Here is a 13092-nt window from a genome sequence, read left to right as displayed (position 1 = left end):
TTGAGGACCACTCAAATCAAGGATCTGTAAGTGAAAACACCAAAGGCATTTGTGTGTGACCACATGGGAAGTGGCTTCAGTTAGAGCAGAGTGCCGAGGTGGCCTGAGCAGGTTTTGGGATCTCGGGTAGACCAGCTTCCCTCTACCCTGTGGCTATACGTGGTATAACAACCAACTCATAATGCGAGGGACCAGTTATGAGAAAGGGACTATTATGAGAAAGACAGTATAAATCCATCTCAGTCCAGCTGCCAGCAGCCAATACCCATGAAATAATATCAATGTTAGTGTTGGACTAGACTTGTGGACACCTAGGTGACTCTCCATTCAATACGGTAATTTTTCAAAACGGTTTAATCGGCAGAGCTTAATTCTTTACATGGCCCTCATCATTCGGTCACTGGACTGCTCTAGCTCCTGAAAGGTCTCTTATGATTTTTATATGAAAAACGATTCTAGAGTTTCCACTCGCTGGCCTTAATTCTGCCTTCTAGAGATTCATAAAAGAAGTCTATGTATGCCATGTGAAAACTAAGCAAGATATCTTAATAACAGTATCATACTTTTAGGAAACATTCATTTGCTAGCAATTTTCCATTCATCATTTTAACCAGACTTTATGGTTTATACAGTATTTTCAGCTACATTATCCTCTTTGATCTTGAAAACCCTACAGGAATCATCACACTCCCCCCCACCACCACCACTTTTTTTAGGTAAAAAAGTTGGGACCCGCTAAGATTAAGCGATTTTTGCAAAACTGCACAACAAATAAATGTCAACACCAGGATCTGACCTTGTGTCTTTCACTCCGGTCCCACGCTCCTCCCATGCTTCTTCACACTGCCGCGATTACTCTTCCAGTCATTTAATCGTTTAGCAAGTAACTGTGAGTTTCTCACTGAGCTGTTTTTGCCAGGCCCAACGCCTCAGCTTTCTTGATTCAACTCACAAAATCGACACGCACGCCCTCTTCAACATGTCACTCCTGGAAGCACTCTACGTCGTCAATGCTAATCATCTAACATGACACCACGTATTTTGCAAAATGTTTTAAAATAAATTATTCTGTTCACTTTTTAGATCTCTATTAGGGTGGCGTAGTTAGGCTTATTTTTACATAGTAGAAAACTAAGGCTCAGAGAGGTAAAGCACCTTAACCACGATCTCACATCTAGAAAGCGAAGAAGTTATAAGTTACACCCAGTTCTCACTGACCAGAACCCCTTGTTCTAGCAGCCAAGGGATAATTTCCAAGGACGGATTAAACCAGAAGAGCCACACAGCAGAAGGCTCTGCTCCCTGGGCGAGATAACGCTAGACCTTCACCTGTCTGTAATAGTACGACTAATTATTTTATACATCGATTCAAAACATAACATTGCTGCATAATCTACTTTCTTTTTATGTTTCACCTTATTTTTCTAGAATTCTTTTTTAGACAGAATATCAAGTGGCAATGTAATATATGATTCTGGTTATAGAGAGAGATTAGGCTTTGTGAAAGTCAGTGTGAAATTATTATTATGTGTTTTATCTGGGTATTTAAATAGAGGTTTACTCTTCATCTCTTCATCTGATCGTTAAGTTACATTTAATAGATCTTGTAGACATCTATATATCTGACCACGGTATTGCATAAAAATAAAATTCACATTATAGCATAAGCCATGTTTCATCTTTACCACTGGACCCCAATGCCTAACTTAATAGATGTGGTAGACATTTATTAGGCAGATGTTGACCATTATATGATAAGCAAGAGGCTTTATAAAACAGTTAGAATTTTACTTTTCAACCAAGATATATCAAAGACTGACAATATATAATTATCGTTATAATATTGATGACATGATAAAATATATATTTTCTACTATGAAGAACAAATCGCAAGAATTTGAAACAAGTAATTTAAACATGAACCCATTTCTTCGTGAGGATTATTCAAATTTTATACAATAGTACTAGCGAATGGTGCCAGAATTCTGAACCCTATTGTTTTCAGTCACTTAGCATGATAGCTATGAAAGGTAGAACATGAGGCATAACTCTTAAAAGACTATGACTAGATGGCATTTTTTTCACAGCTCATACGGAATGAATTTACTTGCTTCTCTCATTTATTCGCTGTTACTATTTAGCTGTCCTGAGTAGCATTATCACTTTGATTAAGATAAATATTTCATGTAGAAGCACGTAGCAGGTAGCATTCAAAGAAGTTAACTTAGAGTCCACATAAAAATTACACTTGTTTTCTGTGCAAACCCTTGATAATTACACAGTTATAAATGTTTTATTTTTTTCCAGTAGGTTAAGGTAGATAAATTAGCAGATTTTAGATTGTATGCTTAAGCATTTCGATCATTCTAATTGTTCTACTGTTTCTGCTGTGGTCTCTCATATGTCAAATTCTATTTGGAATACAGAGATTTTTTTTTTTTCTGTCAAGAAGAAAATAAAACAGATTTGTTTAGCTTAATGTCTCATGTCACATGACGAATAATGATACCACTGTTTACGATAATGATGACATAAATCTGCTCTCTTTGAGGAACTTAAGCTCACACAGTTTCCTGCAGAACCAGCCTGCTAAGAGGATCCCGTTCAGGGAGAAATAAGTAAATGGAACATTTCAACAAAACAACCAGTGTTGTATACTTAAACAGATTAATAAGAAGACAATGAAGCAGTTCTGTGCTAATGATTGCTTGATTTCTGGTCTTTCAGAAAAAAAAAAAAAAAAATCTACCAGATGGTGTTTCTGTGTAGTTAGACAGAGCTTCTGAAGAGGTCACTTTGCCCAACTCACATCCCTTCATCGTCTTCGATTTTGAAGAGGAAAACTTGAGACCAAACTGCCTGAGTTAAAATTCTTGTTCTGCCACTCACTAGCTGTGTGATTTTGAGCACGTTGCCTAACATCTCTGTGCTCATGTCCTCATTAGTAAAATGAGATTATTTATTATAGTATTTACCTCTATAGGGCTATGATGATGATTAAATAAGTCCATGCATGCAAAATAATTAGAATAGAACCTGGCACATAACAAGCACTGAGCAAAATTTAGCTACCATTCCTTCCTTCAACGATAATGTCATTGTTGTTGATTCTTAGATCTAGCACAATGTCTGTGACCAAGGGAACTAAGAGCAGGGTCTCTTTCACAGACGGTATCTTCTTGCACCAAATATGGCCACAGGAAGGCTTCAAACTGCTATGGTTAATACCATAGCAAACAGAAAGTTCTAATGGATTCCCATGGAATTTCTCAAGAGGTCACAGGAAAATTCTTTTCGCCCCCACGTAGTCGATGAAAGCTTATTCCTCTTCTTCTCTGCCGTATCTGCTACTTACGCCCAGATAGTATGTCCACGTGTGGGAAGAGAATCTCTCTCTGCAAAGCAGGAGCAGAGAGGTACAGGACGAATCATTCTGCCTGCTTCTCCCATGTAGAGGGCTCTCTATTAACAGGATACTGCTGGCCTCTCTCTATCCTCACTTAAAAATGAAATGGTTAGATTTACAGAGTGAAATAGATGCATTATTTTGCCTGTATTTACATTACACTTGATGTTTGAAATCTGTTTTAAACCCATTGTCTCATTAGCTTGCTCATTTTAGTGGGTAGCAGAGAGTGCAAGTCAAAAGATTCACAATAGGATTGTTTCACTGCATAGCTGGAAAAACGGCAGAGGGCAAGTCCCACAGAAGGCAAGTGATTTGCCCACGGCTATGTTTTACTAAGGCATATGTTTCTCAAATGTAAAATCATAGTCCTAGGCTTCTGATTTTAATCATACTCTGTAAAAGGACAGATTATTTTATTCATTTATGTAAGGAATACCCTCCAACCATTCATTCGACTTATTCTATACAAGCCTCTGCTTTCATAGTTGTGAAGTGGGGATGTGCACAGTATTAAATCAAAAGAGAAAATCTATGTGAAGTGCTTAGCACTTGATGTGAGATAGAAAATGCTCAGTCACTATGATTACGATCATCATTTTTAATAGCTTACCGGCCAGAGAAAATATCATACGCAAAAGAACATCAATACCAAGGAACAGAGTAGCTTCAGAGACCAGGAAATGTCGAGTGCACTGGCCTTTCATGTGTCCATTTCGCACTGTCAGGAAATGAAGTTATAAATCTGAAACTGAAGCATGTTAAAAGTCTTTCAAAATGTTAAATTTTATTTATAGGCAAGGGGAAGCCGCTGTTATTTTGGTGTTGAAATGTGAGGGTTTGGTTTTAGAAAGATAATTTTGGCAACAGAGCGGAGATTATACTGAAACTGTAGTAGTCTAGAGGCCCTGGGCAGTTGTGTCCAAAAGACCAAAGATCTAATTTTAATTAACAAGCAACAATAGAGAAAAGTCTCGGATTCTTTATTTTAGGAGTTGGTCCAAGGTTTAAGAAAATTCATATTTTTTTTTAGAAATACAAGCTAATATGGAATGTTTTGTCTCAATTTCCCAAAATACTTTACAGGTATAACATACTTTACAGGACAACGTACCTGATTAAATTATGAAATCTTTAGGTGTTATTCAGAAGAAATATTTTAGATGTTCATAATCAACATTGTTTAATGATAAAAACAAACTTCTAAACGATCTTTCTAATAGAGATAGAAATCATGGTTATGTTTCATATAATGAGGTTTGAGCGACATAAATTTTCCATCTTAATCATAAAAGATGAGTAATGGCTAATATTCTGTGAGTTTAATTCTGTTCTCAAATAGCCAGGCTAATGGTTCTAGAACCCCTGGAAAAATAAAGAAGAGGCTTAACAATTTATTCTACAAAGGCATTAAACTATTTAATTGTTTTGGAATTGGAGCCATTAGATTGAGCCAAGTTTTGTTTTGTTTTGTTTGTTTTCTATTTCTTCCTAGACTTTTTAGACTTGAGTATAAAACATAGCCAATTATACATGAATTTTTTTCTCCCAAGACCCTGCTGTGTTAACATGTACCTGTAATTGGCATTCAGTCACATTTCTTTATTACCTTTGGGTGGCAGATCCTGGCATGTAACACTCACCAAATTGAGAAGCAAGTCTTTGACTGCAGCTTTAAACCTGTCAGGCAAACTCTTAAGACACTTCTTAACAACAAAGAGTTGCAAAAGTCAGAAGCTATGATTTTTATCAAGTCTTTAAACAGAGAATGTGTCATCATCGTCGTCGTCATCATCATCATCATCGTCATTATATTCACTTTGAGGGGATGTCGGGCTTGGTTTTGCATTTGTGTTCGGTTTAGTTTGCCCTTACTCGGTAAATCTCGTCTCAGAATCAGAGTTCAACCCTTTGGACAAAAGTCAACACCACAGACTGAACTGCGCATGTTTCAGGCTACACTATCAAGATGTTTGCCAGTTTTGAGAAGTCATAAACGTTTGTCGAAAGTCATTAGTACCTTAGAATAAGGATGATCATTGTCTTCTCCTTTAATTTTCATCTATTTTCTAAAAATTCTATCAGGAATAAGAAAATCCATTATCATTTAGAGCTCTGCAGCTTTTGGAAGGCTTTCTCCATTATGGAAAATGTCCTATGTTTGAATCTCACTCAGTTCACTAAGGTAGAAGCCAGACACTCATCCTTCCAGTCTCTTTTGCAGCCGGGGTGCAGGCTCTTCCACTCACATATACCCACGTCCCGTTTTACCTGGATTCCATACCATTTAATACGTTGTCAAGTAGCCAGATGGGTTCCGTCGTTTGCGGTCAAACCCCCTGGTGTGTGTGCATGCGTGTCTGCGTGGGAGCCCACGTGCACCTCATTTTAAAAGCAACACGATTGCCACGAGCATCATCACCTTTCTCTTCTGAGAAAATCTTTATTTATTTATTTATTTATTTATTTGCCCGAAAAAAAAAAAAAAGGAGTGAGTAGGCGCATCCGGTGGCTACTCTGTGTGAGGCATGTTTGTATTTTCAGCACCAGGCATAGATAATATGGCCATGGTCCCAGCCATTGGGGGGCGTACAGTCTGTCGTTCCTCTGTCCCTTCCATATTGATGCCCATCTTTAAAACACAGCATCCCTAATGGTATCCGTCCATACGTGTGTCATGTAAAGCGTGCTCACTTCCTTAGGTGACATCGGTGCCTCATTCTTCCATAACTTGAGAACCCATGAGTGTCACCATTTAGATGATACTTTAATAAAGGGGAAATGAGAATTTCTTATATTTCTGAAAAACACCAAAGTTGTATCTTTAGGATCAAGAATAAAGGACTTCGTATAAACATAGTTGCTGAGAGAGAGAGTAAATTCACAACCCGAGTTATTGCTTATTCGCTTTCCTTACCACTGGAGTTGAATAGATGCGATGAGTGAGTGTTAAACTATAGGAAAAGAAAATTAAGAATCACAAAGAAGAGCATCGTAGGTTAATGATGACATAGTGTAAAATGTTAATTATATTACACACAAATAAATATAACACGAAGTAGAGAATGAAGCAATAAATGTGGGCAAGAAAAATCAGAGGTTTCTTCATCATGGCATAAGATTTAAGCTGCTCCTTTGCAATGCTAGTGTGGGTTTAAATTCTGGTTCTGGTAATGACTTGTGTAAACTTGGACAAGTTGCTTAACCTATCTGGCTTAGTTTTCTTATGGATAAAATGGAGTTAATAATAATGTCTACTTTCAACATTGTTGAGAGGATTAAATGAGTTAATATATGTAAAGTATTTCAGATAATATATTCTGATACATTTTAGCTATTAGTAGTACATTTTGGCTTTTGGGGTTATTAATGTGTAATGTATCTTAGCTATTAGTATTGCCTTGAATAGGTAAAGAGGGTGTATTTTAGGGAGGTGGAAAGGTAAATAATAAAATCACAACAGAAATGATATATATATATATGTATATACATATATATATATCATTTTTGTCTTTAAGTAATAGTTGATTACTTCATTATATCTACAGTAACAATCTCACCTTACTTTACTAAATCTATTATTTCATATTACACATAATTGTTTTTATTATCTGGATAACCATGATCTATTCCTAGTGGCAAGCTGTTTATATAGAATTTCTGCTCCTTTGTAGATCATAACAGATGGAATAATCTTATATCTCTTTTCTGCCACTCAAGTGACAATTGCTCTTTCCTTAGTAGCTTCTCTGAGATAATACTGAGAAGTTGAAGGCAACGGGAACACGTAATATGCAGAGATTATGGCGTAAATACACCATGTCAGTGCAAGAATGACCAAACCCATAGGAACTTTGCATAAGAGTTTATTACAGTTTCTTTGAGCCACACTAAAGATGTGCTGGGAAGCACAATCTCAATCGACTGACATGCTCCAGAGAATGACAATTTTGCAGTTCATTTTATACATTTAGAATGAAAAGAGACAACATAAAGAAGGTTCCATGAAATCCATTGTTGGTAGATTAAGGAGGCCCGAGAAAGCAAGCTGGGAAGTCCTTAGGATGGGATAAAAAGTAAAATGAAGAGATATGTACTTCTTTTGCATCGATGTGTAGAAGATAGTTAATATTTAACATTTGCAGTAAACAGAGATGGTACGTGGGCAGCAAATAGCAGTGAGGAGTTTTGGTGCACATGTTCCCACGAGGGAGGTCACACCTCCAAGAGGTCCAGAAAAAGAGGTTGCCCTGGTATTTCAAAGGTGCACAAGAGCAATGGACGGGGACCACTTCAGGCAAAGGTTAATCTTTTTCTACCTGCCGTGACCTGCCCAGTTAGGGCTTTATGATCGGATCATCTCGTGTGGTTGCTTTCAGTCTCTGAGCTTGTCAGGCGTGCTATGCAGCCCCTTTTTTCATTCACATCGACATCCAGGGAATAGGGTGCTATGAAGCTTTTATACTTACCTACTGTGCATCATTTTGGAGGAACGATGGAAGGAAGAGAAAACCTGGAACACTGAAATAATTAAATTAGTGGCTAGAGTGTATTTATGAGATCGGATAGCATTTCTTTTTTCCCCGTTGGTGGGAGGGGGGTCTCCTGAGAAAGATTAGACTTAGAAAAAATTACAGGAATTATATTTTCTTTGTGCATCTAAGAGTAATGTAAGTGAAATTTTACCTTGCTACAGTTGTATGCAAGTCTGCCCCATAAAATGCATATGTTCCTCGTTGTCAGTAACTGCTAATCTTATAATATTTATAAGATCTCAAGGTAAAGAACTGATAGGCTAGTATTTCATTTGTTGGTTGGGTTCTCCTTAAATAATCTTATCAAGATTCTGGTGCCTAGACGGAGAAAAATCAGATAAGTGGCACTTATTAGTTGAATTCCATCTTATCTAGGTTTACTTTGAATTCCTAAGAACATAAGCAAAAGTTTTAATGTCCCCTCCTATAACTTACCTATTAGATGTTTTTTTTTTGTCTAGCTGTGTCTTTCTTTTGTAAGTTCCCAAGTCCTGAAAGAACTATTCAGTGGTTGTCATGATTGTGGGTATTGGAATTAAACCATTAACATTAATATAACTCAATATTTGCATTCTTTAACAATTATTTAAAGTACTATAGCTCTTTTTATGCAGTTAATATGGTGCATGTTGATATTTACAACATGTCTTAAGGCTAATCACAGCTAAAAGTCCACTGTATACCTACCAAAAAAATCAATCTAAGGAAGAATAATTGACCTAGCATCCTCGTGACTTAACATGGCATGTCCATACTAACAAATTTGCCTTGATAGTATAGGCATGCATTGTCCTCAAAATGTGGGGTAAATGATTTAGGAAAACAAAGCAGACAGAATAAGATCAATGACTAACACATGAGTAGTTGTTTATGCCAATTATTTGGTGTCGAGAAAAAAGCCTGGAACTTAGAGAGTCAGATGATCCGGATTTGAGTTTTTGCATTTTCAGTTACTTATGTGACTTGGGTGAATCACTTTTTCTTCCTGAGCTTCATTTGTTCATTTGGACAATGGAAACCATACTTCACAAGACTAACGGAATAACACAAACCACAACTGGAGAGCAGAGACTCTGTGCACCTCTTTAAAACGCCTCATGGAATAGCCACGTGATCATGTTGATGACACCCTCCCAGCAGAAGGAAAGTGGTTCCATCGCCCAAAGCGAGGAACAAAGCTCTCTTCGTGTCTATGGAACATCAGTGAACACTTCTTATGGGGTCTTTAGCCACGTCTTACTATATGACTCCTGTGTACTTTTTGAAAAATGACCACATAGTGAAATTGTCACTCTTTTCTTCGTCAATTACTAGGAAAGGGTCTGTCCATCAGAATATGGGAGACTAGGAAGAAATTTTAAAAAGATTCAAAAATACAGAGGGAAATGATGTTGATCTCTTCGAGTTGGAAAATGCGAGACCATCTGGATTTCACAAGACTTATATTTTTCACCAGACGTGGCTCTTCAGACATCGTACAGGCCATAGCTTCTTCTCTCGTCCCCGACACATGTTCTCAAGGCCACCTCCCTCGATATTGTAATCATTTAAATTTTCTTTCTTAAATCCCTGAGAGGGTTTCCAATTCCCTCTTGAATCAAGATTTTCTGATTATTCATAACGAATATTCCCTCTTACCTCCCACGTTGTTCTGATTTCCTGCTAGAGATTCATTTACCCCCATTGGGAAAGTCATTCAAACGTCCTCCCGTACCTGTCATATCTCTTTCTGCCTCTCAGACAAGTTAAATGCTCTCCTCACTGCCTCGAATGACCTTTCTCGTCCTCTATCAGCTAAATTCTGCTCAAGACTTATCATCTCCCAAACCTCTGTCAGATTATCCCCTTTATTCACCATCTGTTTACCCCTGTACATATGGGTGCATTCTATTACATATGCTTATTTCTATATTACTTGATGTATTCTGTGCATTTTCCCGCATATGATATGTCTGAGACCCTGGGAGAGATGCCCCAAAGCAGAAGTAGAAGCCCTGTTCTTTGAAGCTCACAAAAGTTTCCATGAGGGAAAAAGTCAGGCTTAAAAACCTGCCAGGTGCTGTGAGTGTGCAGGTATCATAGACGATACCAGTGAGTGAGCTCTGTCCTGTCCGACCTACCCACGTCCTCCTCTCCTTTGCTGGAAGGACCAAAGGAGGGCCATAGAGGAACAGGAAGAAAGAGGAAGGGACGTGCCACTTCTGCCCAGGGGCTCAGCCACAGCAGGACCGGAAGGGATGGGGGAAAGTTCAGTTTTAAATCAAATTTGAAGTTTTGATCATGATGGACTGTCTTTAGACGCAACGAGTTACTGAACCGAGATTATGTTTTTATCTTTTCTTTTTTTTGATTTCTTGAGTGACCAGAAAATCATGAAGCTGCCCAAGTTTTTATGCTGAGTGGGAGAGGAATATCCCCACTGAGCCAGTTTAAAGATATCATGGGAGACAAAAATAAAGTCGCTTTTATGATCAAGTCCTCACGAGTCCTGCTTGTATAACATGACATGTTTTTTCCACTTTCAGTAGAATTTATATTTACAGAGTAGGGTAAAGAAATACACTGAATCTTTTTACTCTCACCTACTTTGTTCTTCTTCTGACTAGAAGTATCTACTTGTGAGATATCTGACTTAAGTTTAGAAGCCAAGAATTGAACCGTTTCCAACTATAAACTCAGTTTATACTCAAAGTTGAAATGAACTTCTGATTAAATGAACCCTGAACTGAGTTGAACATCACTTACAAAGAAATAACGCCAACATTTTTTTCCGTTTGTTTTAAAATCCAGTGAGAACTTCTGCGCAGAAACCAACCCTATATTTTTGAAAACCACTGAACCAGAATAAAACTAGGGCATCAGAATAGTTTCTGAAATAAACTTGAACTGAATTGATATTTTATTAGGTCCAAGTCCCTGGTTAAGATAAAGTGTGTGGTCATGTAACAGAACGAAGTTAAACAGCCCACCCAGAGACTAACTACGTGGCCTTTCATTCATTAGGCCCATATTTTAAAACTAAAACAACTGAGATGGCTCTTCGGAAACCACCACAATGGGCACGAACAGAGAGCCGAGGACCGTTTCTCTAGGAAGGAAAGTTTGAATCTAAAAAGGTTCAGCGATTTGCCCATGATTAGGGAGAACGTCACAGAAGAATTGGGATGTTTCAAACGCTCTTTCCTTTGGGTTTTGCCTAAGGAGAAAAAAGCAGGCTCAAAGCTATAACCTAATTCATATAAACTCGTTAACTCTGGGAATGCTTCAAGTTATTGACCCTGAGAGTTGCCGGTGGGACGGGCTGTCAGAAGATCATTTTAATTCTCTTTACCGAATGAGCAAAGTAGTCAAGGAAAGCTCTCATGATTCTTATTTAAACATAGTTAAGTCGATATCGATTCTTTTTTCTCCAAGAACAACTCAAAAAGTGAGTGACAATCGCTACCCTCAGGTGAGTCGACTGATACTCTATCTCCTCCAGAAATTAAGTGTTTCCACAATGAACCGACCTACATATGTCAGAATTTGTGACTCTGTTCTCACTGCCTGTGTCTCAGGGAACTGGAACCGCGACCGAGTTTAACTAGAGGGAAGTCTAGTTAAACATGGCTTAGCCACCATGTCCCAGCCCTGAGACATCTGTGAAGGGCATCTGTGTGGCTGTGAATTACATTTGCCAGCGTACTTTTTATTTATGAAAGGTAATGAAGAGTTACCTATGTGTCTACGGCAAGTGACTATTTTTGTCTTGCTTCTTAGAAACTGTAATTTTGGGAATTTTAAATATGAGAGATTTATTCTGAGTATTTTCCTTCGCATATTGTAGAAAAGACAAAATTGTTGTTAAAAAAAAATCCTTTCATGACAAAAAATGGTTCAGGTTACTCTAATTAAACAGTGTGTGTTTTTTTTTTCCTCCAGATAATTTTGGTGTGTAATATCAAAGGGATGATTCCAGTTTAAATAATAAATCCCTTGAAGTAATAACTATTTTAAAGTAGCAATTAATTAATTTAGATGGACAGGAAGTTAGTATTTATGCATCATTTTCTCTTTAGAAACCCAGTTTGTCTGCCAGTTCACACCTGGCGATTGTTGAACTGCTTTGCAGAAGGTATCTCAAACAGGTTTAGCATGTCTGTGAATTCCCTGCAAAAAAGTTGCAACTCTTTGATAACAGAAGAAGAACATTATATAATCCTGAAAGTTTTGTATTAATGTGGTTATTAATAAATTCACTGAACATCGTTATTACTTTATTGTCCCAATAGATCACAAGTTTAGGTCATAACACTGCAGAATTTATTCCTCGTTCTTCTGGGCTCAAGTTTAATACATTCCTCATCCTGTAAGATGTTTCAGTAGCCATGTTTTCTGTGTTTAATCTCCTGAGATGTCATCCAGTTACCTATAATCTACTCCCATGGGGGTGACTTTACGTGAGGCTCAAATAAGCACCCACCTGAGGGCTAAGACTTCAGGGCTTCCCGAAGAGGGTCAACAGCACAAAAATGCCTCTTTCCTCTCCACCCCCACACGATATGTCTACAGCTGACAGTTACTCTCCTGCTTACCGGGTGACGGATTTTCCGTTGCTTGTAAAGCGAGGTCCACTCTCCACCTGAGAACCTACCTGGTCGGTACATCGTGTCCACATCGTCTTCTCTTCTGCCTGTCTTTGCAGCTCGACCATGGACTCAGGGGTCAGTTTGTCACTAAGTAGAAAGAAGATAGGGAGATCTGGGCCAACAGGGCGCGACATCTCTTTCTCTACCTTATATTAGCGACATCTCTTTCTCTACCTCATATTAGCTTCTTCCACCTGTGAACTCTAAGCCAGCCATCCTTGGGACACGGTTTCTATCCTAACAAGAAGCGTACACACGCTAAAGCAAATGATAAGTTGCAGAGAACATTCAATCAGATAAAGGGCTTTCTTCAAGCTGTGCTTTTACTCATACGGCCTAGACTCTGCCTGGCTTCCAATTCTCTGTTGCTTGGTCTCTACTATTGTAACACCCAAACTCCGAGAATGGCATAGTTATCACATAATCTAATTTTCAGAGTCGACCTTGTCCTTCGTGATGTGGTAATAATACACAGAGAATTTCAACCTGGTATTCACCTGCCCCTTGGGATTCGACTCTTCCC

General features: G+C 38.1%; 1 long non-coding RNA gene across 6 annotated transcripts in view; it reads left to right on the top strand.

Moving 5' to 3' along the window:
• The window catches only part of LOC107195959, a 304896-nt gene that overhangs the window by 131756 nt on the left and 160048 nt on the right, over nt 1–13092 (top strand). The gene's annotated exons all lie outside the window — the stretch shown is intronic.

The sequence above is a fragment of the Pteropus alecto genome, unplaced genomic scaffold (genome assembly GCF_000325575.1).
Source record: "Pteropus alecto unplaced genomic scaffold, ASM32557v1 scaffold65, whole genome shotgun sequence".
Taxonomy (NCBI): Eukaryota; Metazoa; Chordata; class Mammalia; order Chiroptera; family Pteropodidae; genus Pteropus; species Pteropus alecto.
The sequence above is the reverse complement of the archived record's forward strand: the minus strand, read 5'-3'. Positions and strand labels throughout refer to the sequence as shown.